The 23,400-nt window shown below is 35.7% G+C and overlaps 1 long non-coding RNA gene and 1 pseudogene across 1 annotated transcript; both read right to left on the bottom strand.

The window, feature by feature from the left end:
• Nucleotides 1–5,313: 5,313 nt before the first annotated feature.
• LOC130105867 (ras-related C3 botulinum toxin substrate 1-like) lies at nucleotides 5,314–5,958 on the bottom strand (annotated as a pseudogene).
• Nucleotides 5,959–16,842: 10,884 nt separating this feature from the next.
• Nucleotides 16,843–19,179, bottom strand: LOC130105884 (uncharacterized). The gene is made up of 3 exons (XR_008809671.1): nucleotides 19,113–19,179; nucleotides 18,975–19,028; nucleotides 16,843–17,377 (listed from the first exon to the last, which is right to left on the bottom strand). It is a non-coding gene; the product is annotated as an uncharacterized LOC130105884 (long non-coding RNA).
• Nucleotides 19,180–23,400: the final 4,221 nt, after the last annotated feature.

The following is a 23,400-nucleotide window of genomic DNA, read 5'->3' as shown; positions in this document are numbered from 1 at the left end:
ACTTAACCAGTACCATCTTAACCAGTACCAGTTTAACCAGCACCAGCTTAACCAGTACCAACTTAACCAGTACCAACTTAACCAATACTAGCTTAACCAGTACCAACTTAACCAGTACCAACTTAACCAGTACCAGCTTAAACAGTACTAGCTTAACTTGTACCAACTTAACCAGTACTAGCTTAACCAGTACCAACTTAACCAGTACCATCTTAACCAGTACTAGCTTAACCAATACTAGCTTAACCAGTACCAACTTAACCAGTACCAACTTAACCAGTACCAATTTAACCAGCACATGTTATATCAGCTATAATATTGTTGTGCTGCTGTTTGTTTGATTGTTTAGGCGATCATCTGTTCAGATTGTGGAAGATGCATCAGTGATCTACAGCAGCGTCAAATGAGTGATAGAGACCAGCGAACACAAAGCCTGTGTTCAATCGTTTAATGAATGATTGTTGGATGATTGTTTAGTTGTGGAAAAATGTACCCATCTATTCAAACCACAGCCAATATTAACATGTTCATCACACACATTAAGACTCATTTGTTCTCGTAACCCTGTGTGAGAGAATGACAGTAGATGTGTGCTGGATTGATGTAAAATCTGTTTCTTATTTGTTTAAATTTTTTGTGTGTAATTGTTGCTGTTTTTTTAAATAATTTGATTTTTTTTTAAAGTGTGTTTGAGTTTAATCTGTTAGTATACGGTTTGTTGTTATTCAGGATTTTTTGGTCTTCAGTTTGGGGAGTAAGATTAGAAATCAGACAAGTGATATCTGCACAACTTATTAATATTCAAATGCAAGTATTTTGTTGTATGTATTAATGTATTTATAAAGAGTTTCCTCTGCCTTTTTTACTTTGTATGTTTTTACAACTAGGACCAGTGCTTCAATAAATTCGATTAACCTTCAAGACATGTAAGTCTGTCGTGTCTTTACTGGACTCACAGCACTGGTAGGACATCTAGTGGTTGACTTGTGAATTATTGTTCTTTGATGAGACATAAACAATATCCCAGATTACATTGGCATCCAACAACTTTACACTCCTGAAAACTGTTTATTCTGTCAGTCAGGATCGACAGAGTCTCTTTCAGTCTGTTTCAGATATCAAGCAGACAGCGAAGAAATAAGGTAAATGATTAAATTTGGGCTTTGTGGGTAATAAAATGTAAATAAGGTAACAGAGACCAATAGGCTACCCCATAGAGGGGTTTCACCAACGTCACGTTCTGGGCGGTAACCCGGATGCGTGGCCATTATGGAGGCACTCGGATGTAAACAACAGCATGGATTGCACTGTTTATGTACTACTGAACACATTGTTACACTAATAAACCACGGAAAAAGGACTTGGAAGGACTTGGGAAGCAGGAGAGAGCGCAACATTTTGACAAACTAAAGTTAATATGTGGTAAAGATCCGAACGAGTTAGCTTCTCTAGCACGTAACATTACTGCAATTATTCCTTCTATTTATTATCCCGACGTTCAGATTGTCAGTCCAAAAAAAAATCTGTTTCAAGTTACATCCATATGTGGTTTTCTAATCCTATTCCAATCACATATCAGGACATCAGCTTCAGTCTGAACGATCGGATTTCGCGTGGTATGTCTTAAAATGCAAACGTCATTTATAGGAAACATGCTGAAAGTCACTGCCGAAACAATGCTGTGTTGTTGCAAAGTGCCGGACGAGCAGAAAAGTATTATTTCTGAAACCGGCGCAGACGAGCGTGGGAAAAAAGCAGTACATCCCAGCCTCCTACAGTTGTCCAGCGCGGCGGCTACACATTTCCATGTTGTAACATTTAAATAAGACAACATCTAACATTATATTGCAAATGCAAACCCCTCCATCAACGCAAAGTCATTGCCATATTACCAAATAACATGCATGGACACACACGTCGGATCTGAACAGTTGCGATACACAGTGTGGACATCATTTTAGATCAGATACCAATTTGATACAAAGATAATCGTATTTGGACTGACAGTGTGAATGTAGCCATAGTTAACTACGTCGACATTTTAGCCATAGTCAACGCTTCATTTACATGTGACTGATGCTGTACCTCTCTCAACCACAAACGCCTTCTTTCATCAGTTTTTTGCACTCTTCTCTTTAACTTTTAACAGTCTATAGCACTCGACATGTTTTTTCTCGATGTGACCGATTAGTACAGACCAAAACTCGACCATTTTTCAGCAGCGGAAATAATCAGCCAAATTTGCGAGTCCGTTCAGTTCAGTGGCATTATTTACGTTCAGTGCCTCCAAAATGGCCGACTTCCGGATTGATGACGCTTCGTGAAACCCCTCTATAGGGAAATATGTGTTTCAAATTAACATAAAAACAACAGAGGCCCTTGAGAATCAAAAAACACAAATTAATTACTATATTACTGTTGTAGAAACTAGAAAGATATAGTGCTTGAAACAGTGGGTTGCCATGACATAATCTTATCTAAATTCATGCATGCTGCAAGATTCTGACAAATAAATTATCTGGCATCAAATATTACTTCTTGTGTCTTAAATGCAATCTTATTTCTGTTTATGCACAGTTTCTTTGTGTGGTGTCAGTGTGGAAAAGCACATACATGTGTAAGGAACATTTCCCATTTTGTTTAAATAGGTTTTATCCCAGTAACGATAAATTGCCTCAGTTTTCAAAATGAATCCTGCATACGTCACCGTATCTCAGGATGAATGAAAACCAATCAGAATTTACTGTGGGTGGGACTAGTCAATATGACGCAATGCAAATAATCTGTCTTGACAGGCTAGTCAAAATAAGAGATTGTAAATTTATAATGAGGAAATTAATTAAATAAATAAAATACAAGATACAGTAAAGTTGTTTTATTGACAATATTATTGATTCACCTGTTTCTTTTACCCCAAGATGCAGTGCTTTGACTCTGTGTGAAGAGCCGTGGCACTAGACTTTATTTGCATTTTATGTCCATCAGAAGACTCTAGAATAATATGTGGATGCACAACACAATTTTCCCCACAATTATTCTCATTTATTTGATGAGAATAATCAACTTTGTCTCCTAAATTATTTTAGAAAAAAAAAATAGTCATAAATTATTTAAAAGTATGGAGCTTTAAAAATGAATAGCAGCTCAGATAATTTGCTCTTCGGTGAGAAATGTTTTATTTTATTTGCAGACTTTAGTATTTTGTCAAATCGCTTCTAAAACTCTAGAAGAAATGTGTGAGATTACTGGGATTTTTTGTAAAAAAAATAAAATAAAAAATAAAATCACTCTGTTTTGTACTTGTGACACTTGAAGTTTTAAAGATATATTTATAAAATATTATCAAAAAAGATTTGTTCTCAAAGATAGTCAGATTAATAATTGGATTTGATGTTGTTCTCAGCTGAAGATGCTGATGTTGGTGTTTGTCAGATGATATGTATGTAATGCTTGTATGTATATATGTAATTTGTGTGAATTATTTCTTAAAATGTATATTTTGCAGCCAAAACAATAAAACACACCTAATTTTTTAGCAAAACTGTGTAAAACACATGTCTAAAACAGAGAGAGAGTATGTGAAAGAGTTTGTGAGAGTGTTCGTGTGTGTGTGTGTGTGTGTGTGTGTGTGTGTGTGAGTGTGTGAAAATGGCTTTGAATGTTTTGCTGATATCCTTGTGATCTGTTGATATCTTTAAGTTAAATCAGCAGGATCAGGTCAAAAGGAGTCTGTTCCAGGGAAACACACCTCTGTAATCTTGTCTGATTTCCACAGAACATCATGTGTGTCTGCAGGGAGAGAGGGGAGATGGAAAAATAAATGCAATAATAGTCCACAACTTCATATGGGAAATCTAAACTGATATAATGTACTTTTACATTTTAATTAAGCCATCAGTAATGTTAACTGAATCCACAATCCATTTTTATGTTTTATTTTTTTAGCTTTTAGTTTTTAGCTCAGTAATTGAGACGAAAGAAGAGTTACTGGCTCAGTTACTGCATGAGAAGAGAAAGTCACGTGGAAGATAAACTGGCATCTTGTTGTGGTTATTTTCAATTATTGTCCAACAGTTAAATCTGGAGAAATGATGCTGAAAATGTTCTCATGAATTTGTGGCCTGTTCCGTAACAAACACATTTAAAGCAGCAAGAGAAACCCCAATGTTAAAATATTAAGGGCCAACTGCCCAACCAAAGCAAAAACTGATCACCATAATGGTGACAATTATAACTTTCAATAAAACAACAACATCTAAATCTCTGTCAAACCTTGCAGGGCCCCGTGTAGATAGTCCAGGTGCAGCTCATGTGTGCTGGTAGGGCCCAGATGTGTAATAGAAACCTCTGGCTCCATCTAGTGGCAAATATTTATTTATTCAGGACAGTGCACATTAATGAACAATCTTAACATTTCTGTACAGACTGTAAATGAGCCAGGTTATAGCATAAATGCTCATTTTCACCTGTAGTCCCAAATGAGTTAATGTCTATTGAAAGGGCCCATATTCGACAAAGTGGCTCATTAGGAAACACCGTCGACTCACAGCAAGATGGTCTCCGGTTCGAGCCAGGAATCCTTTCTGTGAGGGTTTGCATGTTCTCCCAGTGTTAACGTGGGTTTCCTCCGGGTGATCCGGTTTCCCACACAGTCCAAAGACATGCAGGTTTTGATGATTGGTGAGTGCTGGGTTGCATCAGGAAGGGTATCCGGCGTAAAATCTGCCAAACCCAATGTGTTTGTGGGGAAGTGGACACTGCAAATGAGCGGGACTAACGCTAGGAATGCTTTTCTTCAATATGTTCCTTCAGGTTCTCTTATACGTCATATATTCATCCAAAAAATATTATTTTCTAACATCATTTGACACATTCTCTTTCAGAAACACTTTGTGGCTCATATAACATAAATGTATAGGAACAAGTATCAACACATTAAGTGGCTGGACATTCAGTAAAGTTAACTAAAAAGTGTTAGTGAGGACATTTGTTGTTTTTTTGAGTGCACACAATACATTCTCTAAAAGCACTGTATACCCCATTAACTCTTCAGCAAACCAATGTATCCTCACCAGTACACATTTGAACAAACAACGTGCATTTTGACAAACCAATATTCTTTACTAAAACAAAGTATCCAATGTGTATTTGATCAAACCAATGTAACCAATGGGTTTGTCATTAAAGCACATATTCAACCTGTTAACCAATGCATATTGACACAATACATACAGTATGTTTTATTTCCTGAACAGCCTCTCATAGTTTCTTCTTCAGGTGAGCTCAGATTACAGCTGGTGTGTGTTCAGTCAGTTCAGACGATTAAACACTTTTTCTTTCTTTTCTCCACTGGGGGCCGACGTAGAACTGCATGAATGGCTTCATCAAACACAGTCTTAAGGCCTAGCTGTGTTAATGCTGAGCACTCCAGGTACTTCACAGCTCCTGTTTCTTTAGCCATAGCCAGACCTTCAGTGTAAGTGATGGGGGTCATTTTCATCTTTTCCAGCCTTTCAATGGTGTCCTTGTCATCTCTCAAATCCAGTTTAGTCCCAACGAGAATTATCGGAGTGTTCGGGCAATGATGACTGACTTCTGGAAACCACTTTGCACGGACGTTCTCATACGAGACTGGACTCACAAGAGAGAAACAGATCAAAACCACATCCGTCTGAGGGTAGGAAAGTGTTCGAAGCCTGTCTAATTCCTCCACTCCTGATGTATCCCACAGTGCCAGTTTCACTGGATTCCCATCAACAGTCTCATTGGAAGAATAGTTCTCAAACACAGTGGGGACGAGCACCTCTGGAAAAGCACCGGTGGTATAGCTGATCAGAAGGCATGATTTTCCAACAACCCCGTCCCCGACAATCACACACTTTATGGCCTGCATAGTGTTCACGTATCATGCTATCCTATTAGCTTTATCTGTCAATGAATCAATTAAAGCTGATTTCCCAATTCAACACACAGCGATTCCACACAGAAAAGAAGTACAGAGTTGATGAAAGTCGAAGGAGAATGTGAAGTTTCTATTTGAAGTTAACCCGCCTGATCGACTGCATTCCAACATATTTGTTGCTGTTCCAGATAAAGGTGCAGTAAGCGCTTTCTGAGAAACACTGTTGAAAGTGGATCGAGCACTACAAGACACTTGCAGCCAATCAGCAGTAAGGGGCGTGTCCACTCATGAGGGGGGAGGTGCTTGTGCTGCTTACTGGGTTTGTGAATTTGTGGGGCGGAGCTATCAAGATAGGGATGTGGTTCTTTTAGGTAGGCGTTTGTTTTGGTGATTTCAAATATAAACAGTGTTTCTCAGAAATCGCGTACTGCGCCTTTAAGTAAACAGCCACTGCCTCAAACTCTCAGATGTTAAATGAGGTCAGAAGAAGGTCAAGTTGCCAACTCTCTTAATTATGTATTAATAATTCTGACATGGTGTGAACACAACATAAGCTCATTATTTTAGTTGAGGAAGGAACTGTAAAAGATGGCTGCTGATTGTTTGTGGTGCTCGATGACTGACGTCTGTCTACACCTGCTGATGATGTGTGATGCGCGGAAGTATGAGACTATTGATGATTACGTCTTTTTCATCAATAACAACATCTTATCATAATTTCTCTGGCTTTTCTTTCCATGGAAAAACACAGTTACAGAAGAGAAAAACTAACATTAAAATATCAAGGGTCAAACAACACAACTAAAGGAAACACTGATCACCATAATGGTGACACAAAACGTAACTATTATTTTAAATAAAACATCTACATCTAATCCAAAAAAAATATTTAAAGACGCAAAAAATGTCACAGTACAAGACGATTTATTGTTTGTAAATATGTAAGTTGTGTTTATAAGTTCTTCAAAGGGATATTTTGCAGCCAAAACAAAAGCTGCAGTCCTCTAGAGGTTAATAAACAGAGAACTGCTGTGTTTTGTGGAAGAACATTGTAGCTGAAGCTCTTTCTCTCTGTTTGTGTCTATGAAGAGTCACACAGGCACTGGATATCTGGATTACTCCTCAACAGTGTGACCCGACCGGTCTAAAGTAGTCCCAGTATAAACACATATTAATAAAGGTTTTATACCGTAGTGATTCAGGATATGACAAAATTCCACGGTTTGGAAAATGGATTCATGATGTACTCTCTCATTTTATAATTTTTGTCCCCCTTTTTCCTGAGCATGTATTGGCCAAGACTTTCCGTCCCTGGAACGAGCTTCTCATCTATAACAATCCTCTTTAATAAACACTAGATGGCATCATAAAGCCTGTTTTTTCACAGATGATTGCTTTTAAAATATATTATTTGGGGTTTAAACCATTTTGCCCAAATAGAAGAAAAAAAATCAGGTACAGTATCTTTAATGTTCATCAAAGCTTTTAAGTAAAACACGTCTGTGTTTGTGTGTGTGTGTTCCAGGGAAACACACCTCTGTAATCTTGTCTGATCCAGGGAAACACACCTCTGTAATCTTGTCTGATCCAGGGAAACACACCTCTGTAATCTTGTCTGATTTCCACAGAAAATCATGTGTGTTTGCAGGGAGAGAGGGGAGATGGAAAAAATAAACGCAATAATAGTCCACAACTTCATATGGGAAGTCTAAGCTGATATAGGCTACTTGTTTATATGTCTGAACAACTATGGCCCCAGCTCCACAATGTGCTGTTTTGTACAGTTTTCAATGATGAACATTTATTTTAGTAAGTTAACTTTAAATTAATATTTGTGGAGCAACCCAGATTATGTGACAGTGTAACTGGTCTCTTTTCTGTGTTGTGTTTTGGTTGGTATGAGAAGAACAGGACAGCATTCGGCAGTTTCACTGATCTTTTATTCCTGATATAAAACAAATGTAATCAGCCTCTTAGTGTGAGAGTCGCCCTTGCTTTATCTATAAAACAAATGTGATGTACACTTATCACGTGTGCTCTCATGTCCACATTTAGGCCCAGATGCAAAAATATAACTTAAACGGGATGAAATGACAAAAAATAACCACACAGATAGGTAAAATATTATTATATACATAGATTACAGTGAAAATATAGACACAATAGCAACAATTCAAATTAAGATTAAAAAAGATTATCAAGAGCCCAAAATAACCTCACCTCTCCACTGCATCACCAATGCAAAGAGGAAGAGGAGGGGACAGAACAGGACATTATATTGACTTATGATGTCATCACCACAATTAAAGGGGAAGGCACTCACACTTCAATTAGGCAGTCATATCAGGTGTATGTAAACAAACATTTTTGTGTTAATTCTTATAAACATGTGTATTAAACAGGAAACTTTATGTACCTGTTACAACTGCATGCATACGAGAAAAATAAACACAATTCATTTGTAATTTAAATTAAAATCTTTATTTAAATGCAACTTAAATTCTGCAGTAAGCAGGAAGTAGTTCCGCATGATCACTAACACTGACATGCAATATAATCCAATATAAGAAAGATGTCTGACAAGAATAATATAATTTTATGTTTGCATGGACAATTCACAAAGCAAATCCTTCCCTATAAAAGGATGATGAATATCTGAAAGCATATTGACAAATATGCATACAGAATCTGTTTTCTGAAGAAAACAGAGATTAATTTGATGTGACATTTTTCAAGTAGGCTATACAAACACTGAAAACAAGAGGACCAGAGAAAAAAATGGGCAACTTTAGTTAGCATAATTGTGAAATGATGTGTTGATTTATAATGTTACAATATTAAGAAATTTGTAGACTTCATCAAACCATCTTTAACTGGGATTCCGTGGAATATTTTATTTTCACTAATTCACTTTTTATTTTCAGATCTCAGATATTTTTTTGTAATATACACAAGGCTGTATTAATTCTCGTTGGCAGCAGGCGACGTTGTTTATGGGTATTTCTCAGATTAAGGGCCAAATTGGGTTGCTGCAATTTTGAAAATTAAAATCCGAAATTTGACTAATTGGTATACATCAAATTATCAGTCCTTAAGTCAGGTACAATGTTATGAGCTTGGTTGAGACCATAAGATAAGGGAATTTATGATTTTTTGCCATTTTTTTTAACTATGTCAAGTAAATGTGTCATTACCATCACATCATCGAATGTATGTAAAAAAAATAAAACTTAAATGATAAATCAGTGCTTTTAAAACATTTTGTGGTTTCACATGGAATCTATTTTATCTTGAACTTAATGGGATTGTTGATGTTTACTTGTAAGATGAATTATAGTCACTTAAGTATCTACATTTCTGATTCATCAATCTACCCTGGATTGGAATATAAGCTTATTTTAAGTGAATGCCATATATCAAAACTTTTTTAATACAGTGATAATTTAGACTGTCCAACTTTGTCAGAAATATATAATTGTAGGATGTTTTTGTAATTTATACATCATTTATTGGCAAAAATATGTATGGTAATGGTGATGGTGATGACATTGCAGTTCTGGTAATGACAGTTTGTTGCGGTGATGACAAATCACTGATCATAACCTATTGTAATTTAAGAGCCTAAGTGACTTCAGACCAAAAAACAAACAAACACACATCTATTAATTGGCTTAAACATCATAGTTTAATCTGATGTAAGACAAAACAGGAACTGTGTGTATCTGCCGTCATCACCACCACAACCTGTCATTACCAGCACAAGCTGTAATGTGCTGGTAATGACTGTGCTGGGAATGGCAATTTAGTCAAAAAACTAGCCTTGCTAGCAAAGATGATGACTAAGCAAGTGTAGCTAGCTTTCTACATGTAATTTACACTTTTTTAACTAATAAAGTGATAAAAATAATCCAAAAATGTAAAAAAATAAATAAATACAGAAATACAACACATATGGTAATGCCGCATAATAAGTGTACATGCCCAACACAAAGAATAAAGAGTAGATTTATTACTTTTCTGGACATCAAGGCATCAGTCTTGCAGCTTGAAATCCATGTGCTATTAGGTTACCATGGCTACCAAATAAACTTTTGATGAAAAAACTGTTAAAAAGTGCCTTTATGTAGAGCGTGTTGGTAATGACAGCTAAACCATGGGACAGGTAGAAATTAAGCAAAATAAAGTACAAAATGCATATATATGCTTAATCTGTGCATGTAGTTTATTAGTTCAGGTAACATTTAATTCATATGCATATTTTTTTTTATTAATTTGTGATAAATAATGTTTGAGATTTGTTATGACAAGGGAAAACTCTGGTGGCGGACAACACCAAAACACAGATATTGTACCACAAAACACCAATAAAATGTGTTAAAATCAATAGTAAGAGCAGCCATAAAATAAGTCTAGGCTTGTTTTTGTTTATACTAATTAGTGGTGCTAAAATGTATTAGATTGAATTAGTTTTTAATAGAATGAATTACCCCTCTGGACAGAAATAGGCCCGAATTCTGGGAAATACCCTTATGCAATATCAATATCTAATCATAATAACCTAATCATCAAAAACTCTCTTAACACCATTAACAACGCCATGCACAACTTTTTCTGGCGCCTTGATGATCTCTTTAGTTCCTCCGACCACCGCGCCGGTCACTGGAGACGCCAGCAGAACCACAGTCGCTCCTACAGCTTCAGCGAGCGAGCCGGAGCTGATGAGTTTCCCTCCGGCCTCTGCGGTGCTGTAAACGACTCCCTTCACGATCCCGACAGGAACATCCGCCACGGCTCTGACCACGCCCACTGCGCACTCGCCCACGCCCATCACCACAGATCCAATCACGTTGAAGAGGTCCATGCCGTCTCGCGTTTGTTTACTAGCCTTCTGATTCCTGCAAGCAGAGTATGGAGATAGCTTGTGTACCGGTATGTATGTTTATTCAAGAGTCCTTCCTGGGATATGAATATTTTAATATTAAAATGTCAGTCCCCCAGACTTTTTAAAGTGGCGTTTCACCAAAATGAAATGTTAAAAGTAGTGCTGGGTAACGATTAATCGCATCCAAAATAAAAGTTTGTGTTTACATAATATATGTGTGTGTACTGTGTATAATTATTTTGTATAAATACACAAATAGTCTATGCATGTAAGAAATATATGCATACTGTTCATATATTTATACATCATTTATATTATATATAAATATAAATATTTTATATATAAATAACAAATTTTTCTTAAATATATAGTCAAATCAAAAAATATTCAGACACCTTGCTTTCCTCACTTACATAAATTAACTATATAGTGTAGTGTCCTGCACCCACTAGTAAAACAAATATATAAAAAATTATATCTGGTGTGTGAATAATTTTGGTTTGACTGTACATGCATGTGTGTGTGTATTTATGTATACAAAATAATTATACATAGTACACTCACATATATTATGCAAACACAAACCTTTATTTTGGATGTGATTAATCACGATTAATCATTGCCCAGCACTAGTTAAAAGAGTTTAGACTAGTTATAATGAATAAAAAATAATTAGCGCATTTAAATAATTTTTTATCAAGAAATAATGTCTTATTTCTATCTTACACTTTTGTCATGTCCCTTGGGCACTTCACTAAATTTGTACTTAGAAAATATTAAACAAAATGTGCACTGCATCTATAATTTTTGGCAGTATTGTATGCTTTCTAAAAAATGCAGGATATATTTTTATAAAAAAAAAATATATAAAAAAACAGACTATAAAAATCCAGTGGCCATTTTGAGCAAAAAAAACCTCAACGCCGTCACATATATGTATATTTCTCATTGTTTCGGCGTTGAAAACTTGTGGTTGAAATTTTTATTTCATTCATGAATAATTTTGATTCAAAAATATAATTGTTTCAGTAAATATATTTGAACCAAAATCATGACAACTCATAATTTTGACAAAAGTAGAATATTTGATTTAATGTTTCCACTTAATCTTCGACAAGCATCCTATGTCAGAAATGGCAGCCACATCCGCAGCAGAAACATATGTTCACCCAGAAAGAAGGGCACAATATGACAGAGAGACTAAATTAATTCTATAAAACTGAAGGCAATTTTATCTGTAATGTATATCAAAATGAGCATTTATGTTATTGCCCCTGAAATGAAGTTACTGTACATGCTAAACATGCTAAACACATAGTAAACATGCTAAAGTTAGCTATAATGTCACTCACCAAACAGATTGTGAATACTGACCTGCTGTCACAGATGGTCTTGATGTTGGGCAGCTGAAACTTCTTTAAATTAATGTTGGGTTACTCTCTGGTCTTTATAGACTTAATAGAGGAACTGAGTTGAAACTGTGGGAGTCACTGATCCAAAACGCCCAGGAAACAAGTGGAGATGTTGGTAAAGATGTTTATTTCTGGCTGAGAAGACATAGCCTTTACTTCCACATTTTTACTTTAATGTTGATATGAACTTCCACTCTCAGATTTCAAGTATCATGAAGAACATCCTCCTCCTCATCATCAAGAAATCCCCTGTTGAAATGAGAGGAGAAAACCTCTGGCCTTTATTTATTTTCACTTTCAGGATCACAGACTTTCCTGTAAACTCGGTTGATGATTCATCAAGTTTCTCATTCTCCCAGATTTAAGGCTTTGATGGGGGAAACCTTCACACATCTTTATTTTCAACTTCCACAATCTTTCCTGTAAACTAGGGCTTACTAGTCTTGAAGCTGCTCTTTCATACGGTACATCAAATGCACATGTGAAGATTTGGGCATCTGCTTAATACAATGTGTGAATTAAAATTGATTATGACCTGATCCACTGTACAATAAATATTTGAATGGGATCTTTAAGGCCAAAAGACACAGTTTTATATCTTTTTGGTTGGCCATTGGTTGATAGTTTGTCCTCCATTAATATCAAAACCAAAGGTCACATCTGATGACAATCCGATGCAACTGACGCTCACGTGATAAGGAATATGCTGATGGCGTATGATTTCTGCGCGAATTATGGAAATACATATGGTTTATTTGTTTATTTGTTTATTTAAAAGGATCCCCATTAGCTGACGCCGAGACAGCAGCTAGTCTTCCTGGGGTCCAAACAATACATCCAAAAGCCAATAATTACAATCACAATTACTCCCAAATATATCAAATATAAATAAACATAGAGAATAACATAGCACATAATACAACCTCACTCAACCAATCCAGACAATATTATGATATTGAAAACAAATACAGTCTAAGTCTTTTTTTAAAACCAGTTTTTCCCTTGATTTCACGAACACTGCAAACCCGGATAAGTAGAATCTACTTAAAAAAACTAAGGTAACTCGTTGCCTTAATTTAATTAAGTAAGCATAACTTAATTGCATCAAGTTTTTCTTACTTAATCCGTTTAAGTTTTTTCAACTTAATTCTATCAGTGATCTGATGAAGTGTACTCCCAGAGTGCATTGCGGCATTAATAAATTAATTGCTTTGTTTTACTATTTTTGGCTTTATTTTACCATTACAATTGTATTTGCTATCGTTATTGGGGTTATACTGACAAGAGACAGCAAATAAAATTGTAATGATCTAATTAATTAAATTCATTTTAAAAAATGTGTTACCATTGTTTTGGTTCGCATGCTGAATGTTGAAGTCTGTGTGTGACTCAAGCAAAATTGCGAGATATTGTCACAAATATAGAGGGGTTATATCAACCCAATTAAAAGGTTATGCCATAAGTGTTAGCAATAAAATGTTAAAAGATCATTATTATACATGAAGTATAACGATAGTTATCATATATATCATTAATAAATTCATTCAAAACATGGAAATAATTTAAGTATAAATATATATAATATTTATTACTTCACTTCCTTTGAAATCATATAACTGATTTCATGTTGCATCACTGCATCAATTGGAAGAAAATTATAATAATATAAATTAAGTTCCCAGTGCCCAACCAAAGGGAACACTTATCACAATAATGGTGAGAAATTTTTGGAAATCAACATGAATTTAAGAAGTCAACTTATGTGACGTTCTCCCAAAATTGTTAGTTGTTTTGACAATAACATTCAAGATGACTGGAAAATGAGCAAATGCAACTAAGAAGAACGATGACTGCAGAAATTAGTGAAAAGTCTATTAAGATTTACCCCGCCTCAAAAAACATTTGCCCCGCCTGCTTTTTTCCCTTTTTTTTTTTGCTTTTGCAAAATGGTACTCAAACCAGTCAAGTAATGTGTACTTGGGTTTTCTGAGTAAAGAAGGCATAGCATGCAAACAGTACAGATTACTAAATTGTTTTAAGTAAGTTCAACTAATTATTCAACATTAAGTAAAGTTAACTAAAAAGTGTTAGTTAGAACAACTGTTCGGTTTTACAGTGAACCCCAACTGGAAGATTGTTCCAAAATACAATTGACCTATAAAACACAGTCCTCTTCATAGAGTCAGATTTAGGTAGGGGTAAAGAAATCTGTCGACTATTCACCCCCCTTGTGTATTGTGAATGCATATCTGAACAATCAATTATATTATAAAGAAATTTAGGAATCCGAGTGTTAATAATTCTATGCAAATATACTAACATATTAACAGATAGTCTATGCTTGACCACCAGCCAAGCAAGACGTTCATGCATCTCTGCAACACCAGTTCTCGAGAACCAGTCTTGCAGCCTTATTTTGCACCACTTGTAATGACTGCTTGATGCAGCATACCATACATCAGAACAGTAATCCAAATGTACAAACAACACGGCTAAACAACTGTAAGTTTAAAAACTGTGCACATTTACGCATTACTGCAACAGCTCTACCCATTTTAGCAACAACTTTGTTGATGTGATCCGACCATGACAATGTGGAATCGAGCCAAAGTCCCAAAAGCTTCACATTTTTTACTTGCTGTACATTTTGACCATTTACTTGTATATCAATTTTAGGATTATCAGATAATCTATACTTAGAACCGAATATTATACTCACAGTTTTTGAAATATTTAGAACAAGTTTATTTGTTTTGAACCAATTATACAATTTGCTAATCTCGCTAGACAGAACCTGATTAAGCTCTGAACATGTAGGGGCTGCATAATAAAGAGTAGAATCATCAGCAAACATAGTCAATTACTGAGTATATAGGGCATATCATTTGTAAAAATTGAAAATAACAAAGGTCCGAGGCAACTTCCTTGAGGAACACCACAATCCAGGGACTTGCTACTAGATAATGCACTATTAAAATAAACTCTTTGCGACCTCTCCGACAAATAGCTCTTAAACCACTTTATTGCTGAGAAAGTAAAACCATAACTAATAAGTTTAGAAATCAAAATGTCATAGTCAATCACATCGAAGGCAGCACTGAAGTCTAGTAGTAGTGTACCCACTAGCATTGAGTTATCAATTGATGTTAGCCAGCTATCCGACATTTGTGTCATTGCAGTGCAGGTGGAATGACCATACCTATAAGCATGCTGAAACATCGTAGTCAAATCATTGTTAGAAAAGTAATCTTGCACTTGCTCAAATACAATCTTTTCCAATAATTTACTTAGAATAGGCAAGATGCTAATAGGCCTACTATTTGGACCACAGAAAGTTGATTTCGTGTCTTTGGGTAAAGAAATTATCTTACCCTCCTTCCAAAGTTTTGGACACACACCACTAATCAAACATCTGTTGAAAATGTGACAGATTGGTTTAGAAATATGTCCAGCTGATAACTTCAACAGCCGACTATCCAAGTTGTCTGTGCCAACAGACCCACCAACAGTCAATGATCTCAACAACATTTCCACCTGCACAACATCAACCTGATGAAATTCAAAACTACACAGTTTATCTTTTATAATACACCTTTCAATTAGCTCAACTGAGTTTTAATCAATCGTGTATTTCATTGTCTCTCTAAAATTAGAAACCTTATTAACAAAATAATCTTTAAAATAATTTGCAATCTGTATTGGCTTAGTCAAATAAACTCCATTCAATTCAACAAAAGAAGTACAAGTAGATTTTTTCCCCATGATTTCATTGAGTACCTTCCACATTCTCTTACTATCTGTACCACTATCATCAATTCTCTTCTTAAAATATTCTTTCTTTTTCACTCTGTTCACCTTGGTCACCTGATTCCTTAAAATACAATTAAATGTTCTGTCCTTAGAAGAATCAGAAATAACCGCAACCTTTTTAGCCTCTTCCCTTTGAGCCATTAAGCTCCTTAACTCAGTATCAACCCAGGGAGCACTTTTGGCTTTAACTGTACATTTCTTTAATGGGGCATGATTGTTAACAACTCTCATAAAACAATCCATAAATAAATGAAGGGATGCATCAACATCATCAATGTCACTTATCAAATTCCATTTAATACTATCCAATTCATTTAGAAAACTCTCCTCATTAAATACCCTATAAGATATTTTCATAATAATTTTAGGTAGCTTAGTTCTCCTGGAGACAGCAATACAGTTGTGATCACTAAAGCCAACTGTTACAGAAATGGGTATTGAGCACATATCAGGATTATTAGTGTTAATATGATCAATACATTTTGATGTTAAAAATCCTGTATTGTTACTAGAAATTCTTGTTGGTTGATCCATTAATTGAGATAACCCACAGACAGGCAGGCAGGTCATTGTATCATTGCATTTGGACCTAACGCAATGATTGGACAAACGTTTTTTGCTTCTGAGACTTCCACAGACAATATGTACATGTTTTAATATTTAGACCACTTCTATTATTGACTCCTATGAGGATGTGAAGAGAGTTTCAACCAGAAGGCCTATAACAAAAAAAACATAACAATAAAAAAACACAATAGCTTTAAACACTATTATAAGTATTCAAATGCTGAAAAAAAACAGAAGGACCAAAGACAATTTACACAAAAGACAAAATGTGTGACATAGTGAAGTTTAATTCGCATAATTGTGAAACGATCAGTGTTGAGTTTAATGTTACGATATTATGAAGTAATTTGCAGAGACAACGTCAAACCATCATTAACTGTGAGAGTGTGAAAGTTTTAATTAGTAATTTTTCTTCAATTTCCAGATAATTCACAGATAAAAGTTATTAAAAGGTGTACACAATATGAGTGTTAAATGTTTGAGTCTTTAATCGTCTAAAACTCTCTCAACACCATTTGCAGTACTCTGCACAACTTTAAATGGCGCATTGACAATCTCTCTAGTTGCTCCGGACACCGCGCCGGTCAGCGGAGACGCTAGCAGACCGAACACAGCGTTCACTCCGTCTCCGGGTGTGCTGACGCTGTCCATCTTACTGCTGGCCTTCTCCAAGCTCTCAATGGTTCCCTTCACCATCCCCACCGGGACGTCCACCACGGCCCGGACCGCACCCACCGTCCCCTCCGCCACACCGGACGCTATGGCGCCCACAACTTTGAAGAAGTCCATGACCTCGCGGGATTCCTGCCAGCGGAATAAGAGACAGCATGTGTATGTGCTTTTGCTTGCTTTGTTTTTGCTGCTTGTTCAAATTGCTTAATTAAAATGAGCTTAAGCAACTCAATTGCTATACATTTTGTCCAAACTTAATTTGATTGTGTTCAGTCTGCTTAAATATATGTCAAATTTAAGTTTACTTAATCTGCTTGTGTTGGATTACATGCTTGCTTTGTGTTGCATTAACTGAAACTGGCCGGTGCTTGTTAGTTCCCAGCATGCTTTGCATATGGCTGAATAAAGCGAGAATAAATGTTGAAATTAAGAGTTATTTTGTGTGTTTTTGAGAAAATTAGAAAAGGGGAAGACTTAATAGCGCGTAATTGTGTTTAATGTTCAATTACATTGCAATTATTAGAACCATTTAAATTTAAAAACTGTGGGTTACCATTGTGGAGAAGAGTGGAGCATTTGGTTATAGGCTGAAGACTGATTCAGCAATACCCACTTCAAATGCTTTGGATGATGATGCATGCAAATCTTATTATTTAAGATGTTAAAATGTGCTATTGGTTGCTCAAATTGGCTATTAATATAGCCAGGAATAAATATGAATTTGAATACCTGAATCATATCAGGGAGCCTTTTTAAATTCATTTAAAAGCTCGCCCCAACGTTTCTGATTGGTGCCTCGATTTCGGCGGATTGGAAATGGGCTTGAATGAGCTCTTTGCCAGACTAACTTTTAGAGCAAATCTAAATTTGCCGGAAGTTGTCTGGGTTTTCCCAGGCCAATTTTTTACCAGACGGTGCCATTTTTTTTTTTCAGGTTTGGCCCATAAACCAAATACTCACTTTATTCCTGTTTTCTGCTTATGCATATTATAGAGCCAATTGGATAAATTATGCAGCGATAATTGTGTGGGTAAAAATTTGGTACTGCACCCACAAAGTCTTACTGAAAGCTAATTTTTAGAGATATCATCCTCAAATTTTGAACACGACTTTTTAACACAAAGTTTATGGCTTTGAATTTGTATTTCAACATGTTTTATAAAATATACATTTTATATAAAATAATGTTCATAAATAATTGTCATAAACTTAAACCTACATTTTTTGTTTTACTTAAAAAAAAAAATATGACAGTGTTTTGACAGACATTTTTGTCCTCTATGGACCTATGTGTAACTTTTTTTAATTGATGCACAAGGGTTAATATTCACACAATGGTAATACATTTTTCATAATTTATTTGATTCTCTCTGATTTTCTTTCAATGTGATAAAGTTAGGTCAAAAGTAATCTAAATGTAGTCTGATTATATTACCTAAAATGTGTAATCTAATGGGTTACATTAGTAACTACAATTTTTGACATGTAATTTGCATGATTAGATTAAGAATGTCATCAATATATATATATATATATATATAATGTAAATTGTTTTTTATATAACCAATATTTGACCCATTTTTATATATTTTTATATATTGATGATATTCTTAATTATTTAATCGTTCGGAATCATAATTGTTTATATTAAGAGATAAATCCCTGACACAATACTGACATGAGCAAATATCTTTGGTTTCATTATTAAAACTTATAATCGATTTCTTACTGTCAACTTCTGAGGAGCTGGAAGAGTCTGTAAAGTTGATAAAGTTGAGGACACCTGTAATGTAAATGAAAATGAGGTTAATCATTCTAAACATGCTGAATAATATCGTATCATCAAATATAGCTTGTGAATACTGACCCGAGGTCACGGATGGTGTTGATGTCAGATGAGGTTCTTCAGATCAGTGTGGACTGAGATCACCTGACGGGGGTTTATATACACACTGGGGGATAACGCAAATCAAACGGTGGGAGTGATTATGTTACAATGCTTTTTTTGGAGTTCAGTTTTGGATGATGCTGTGAACTATTAACCCGGTATGTAACTTCTCTGTTAATGTTTTACAAGATGCAATGACTGGGTCAATTCATTCTCAGGAGACGATCACATGCAGTCAAAACCCCTCGGTAACTTAGACCAATGGTGAAACTTCCAAAACACTCGATAATGAGGATAAAAATGAGGATGTCTACTGTCTTATCTACTCAACTTTCTAAAATGCACATCAGCTTCTCCGTGAAGAATAAGCTCAGTTTAAATGAAAAAAATGACTGTGAATTAATTGTGAGGAGAAACTTTCACTTTCTGTTTCAGTGCTGCTCATTCACCCAGTAAAGGCTGATATGAAGATGGTAAAATGTGCTGAAGTTTTCTAAGTCAACATTGATGTGTCATCACCAGTAGATAAACACTGCGACGTAATGTAGAGCCTCAGTTATGCACCCTACTAATGTTAAAATTTCAATAATAATATAAAAAACAATCAATAGTAATGTCACTTAAATTCGATTCTACATCACTTTTAGTTACAAAAATGTTAAAAATACATAATGTAAATGTAAAAATACTTAACATGATGAATTTAATGTTGAATCAATGCTAAGTGTTTATTTATACACTTTAATAAAAAAAAATTATGAATATGTTTAATTGCAATCAGTATCAAGTCAGGCCATTGAAGGCCATCTCATTTTGAAAGATTGGGAAGGCAGCCTTCATTACATGGTCTTTTTATTTTGTAATTTGTATTTTAAAGGATGCATTAGTTTCTCATTCATGTCCTCCAATCTCTGGACTAGACTGAGCCTTTCTACAATGCAAACTTTCATTTGAGAAGCATCCCTTCATCTTGCTATTTAGGGACGCTCTGAATGTTCAGGAATGTCGATCACACTGTTCCTTCGGAAATGGATCTCCAAGTCCTTGAGTTTCACTCCCTCGATTTGTTATTCCCTTTCGACTTATATGCAATTGTCCATTTGAGAGACTCTCCCAAATCCTGTGTGTGTTCGTCATGAGGATGTAAGGCCCGGCTAAATCGATCCAATGGCGGCATTCGATCAGCGGGGAAGGTCTCTGCACGTTACTGTCTTTTGGATTTTTGATTAAATGCAATACATTTTCTCAGGTATTACCTCGTTATTTCATCTGACTCCATAAATGAAAAGGTTTTAATGATATCTGTGCATCATTAAATGTGACTTTTCTTTTTAACTCTTTAATGAAAATAACAAAGTCCGTTAGAATAAAATCAAATGTTTACAATTTATTATGTCAGGTAAATGTATCATGGCAATTTCATAATCAGTTCAAAGATAATCAACACAATAACATTGAATGCTCTGGAATAAAGAGAAGAGATGCGAACCCGACATTAAGAAAGACGTGATGCTGAGCGTCCCGGCGGCTCTCAACATTCACGGGCTGATCTGAGGTACAGAAGGTCCCGAACCCTTTTCTGCATTTCATTATATAGACAGAACCTCTTTCACATGGAAACGTGCCAACAATGGTCATTTGCATTCAGAGGTTACACCTTTTGGGGGGTAGGAGGACCATTTGCCTATCTTACTTTGTGTGCCAGTTTCTGTAGACTTCTAAAAAAACGTATTACCTTGTGTTTTACTCTTTGGGAATGAGACATTTGTACCAGTCACCCTAAGACATTTCAAATGATACTAAACATGTGTTATACTCCATGGTAATCATTCACATTAAACCATATATATTCTTGTGTGAGTTTTAGATGTGAATGAGAGAGAGAATGAAATGTAGATTAGGTGAGACTGCATGATAAATGTTCATTTTCAGCAAGGTCCTTTGTCTTATTGGTCGTTCTTCAACCAGTTTTTCCAGTCTTACAAGGATCAAATACCTTCGAGATGTTCCTCATGTTCTCTGCACGATCCAGGGTTGCAACATCTTCTGCTGTTTGTGGCACTGAAAAGCAAATCACAATTTCACAGAAATTTAGCAAAATCACAACATGTTGTTTGAGGAAGATTTGCAAGACTTTCTACAGTCATTGTTAGGGGTCACTGCAACCATTTTCTATTTAACTTTAGATAGTTTAATTAAGTTTCAGAGAGAAGCGACGAGCAGAATCAACAGATCAGTTGGATTGAAACAACCCAGCATTTTTAGAGTGAATGATCAACAGAATTATATTGATATTAGAAAATATTTTAACAAATGTTCTTCAATATTTGTGTTGTTACTTGTATTATTTCTGTATTCTATGTCAAAGAAAGTTTTCTTAGGAAATGCTCAGCCAGAAAATGCCATCCGTCATTAGTACCGGATATGAGTTTACCCCAGTAAAATCATAACACATATCTTATAATAAGCAACCCTACTGTTCATGTCCCCTATTATTAAAGAATCTTAATGCTGTTTATCGGCTAAAGTGAATCAGTGCAGTGAAAAGTGAAACTGAATCTACACAGTGCTCTGTCTGACCGAAACAGCCCTGATTTACAAGAAAAGGTAGGGGTTGGGGGTCTTGTTATTTCCTTGTTCCTTGTTATTTTCCAGTATTGAATACGTGCCTCTAATACTGACATCCGGTAAAGTGAAACAATACTTTCTGCTGTGTAAAGTGAAACAGGAAGTGCACAAGTGCTCTGTGGAACAAAAGACATTAACATCAGAGCTGTGTTTGTTGGCTCTTTTACTATAAAATCTTACCAATACTTGATGAAATTTCACAGCTGAAATCCAGTAATCCCTAGAGGAACCCATGTGATCGTGAGTTTCACATGAGAACGAAAAAGTTCCCCATGCAGATTTCACTCAGATCCCTACATGATGACTATATCCTATACTAAAGAGTGATCAACGTCATCAGATTAGTTTCTACTCCGCAAAATCCCCAGTGTTAAATGAACACTCCTGGTGTACATATAGGTCCAACTACAGGGTGTTAAAATGAACACTGAAGCAGTGTTGAAGTTATTGAGATAATTAAGTGATTAATTAAGTGATGATTGGCCATTAGTGGTGACACCTAATGTTAATAAGAAGAATCAATGAAGGAAAGAGAAACAACAAGAACAGAAAAAAAGAGAGAAACACAAGAACTACTGACTTCGGGCCATTACACATTATTCATTTTTAACACCCTGTAGTTGGAACTATATGTACACCAGGAGTGTTAATTTTTACACTGGGGATTTTGCTGTGCAGAGTGGCGTGCTAGACACTACAACTACTACTTCTGCATTGTTTTCATTAGACTCACTGTTGCCATGGTTTCTACAATGTAAAAAGTGAATCTCTTGCAGTTAACAACTATACTAGCCTGGGAAAACCCAGACAACTTACGGCAAATTTAGATTTGCTCTGAAAGTTAGTCTGGCAAAGAGCTCATTCAAGCCCATTTCCAATCCGTCGAAATCGCGGCACCAATCAGAAACGTTGGGGCGGGCTTTACACGATGACGACAGCTCTGGGATTTTGAAGCAGATTTTGTAGCCTACATTACAAAGATGGATGCCGCCGTCGAACATCACTCGTTCGAATCAGCTATCGCTATCAGCTATCAGCTATCAGCTATCAGCTATCAGCTATCAGCTATTCTGTTTTAAGCAATTTAAACCTTTCCTTTTTGTTAAAAACCGAGCAAAGAACAACACTCGGAGATGTTTCTCCGCCGCTCTGCATACGTCATCTCCTTCATCGCTCTGATTGGGTTTAGGTCTATCCGCGACGTCCGTTGGTGACGCCCCTCTGGAAATGATTTGTCAATGACGCTTTGCCAGACCATAACTCAGTTACAACTGAGAATGGTCTGGTTTTAACCAGGCTACAACTATACATCACGGGATCATTAACTACACAATCACCGCTTGTTAAATAAAGCAACATCCAACATATTCTCAATGTTACTTGCTCTTCTCCTGGACTGAAGCACAGGCTCTACTCTTCAACACAATGGTGACCCACAAAACCCAACAGAAACACTTTAAATCCCAACAGAACATTAAACCCTAACATATCTCTCAAGATCTCAACAACAAACACAGCATTACCAGCTTCACTTATTACTAACCAGACTGACTTTATTTCTGTCAGACGTCTACAGAAGCTCTTATTGAGAATTAACAGAGGTTTCGATGTTGATATCTTATTGGAAAAAAAAAGTTGG

The sequence above is a fragment of the Rhinichthys klamathensis genome, unplaced genomic scaffold (assembly GCF_029890125.1).
Source record: "Rhinichthys klamathensis goyatoka isolate OS25496 unplaced genomic scaffold, OSU_Roscu_1.1 h1tg000330l_1, whole genome shotgun sequence".
Taxonomy (NCBI): Eukaryota; Metazoa; Chordata; class Actinopteri; order Cypriniformes; family Leuciscidae; genus Rhinichthys; species Rhinichthys klamathensis.
Note: the sequence above shows the minus strand (reverse complement) of the source record. Positions and strands in the feature narration are given on the sequence as shown.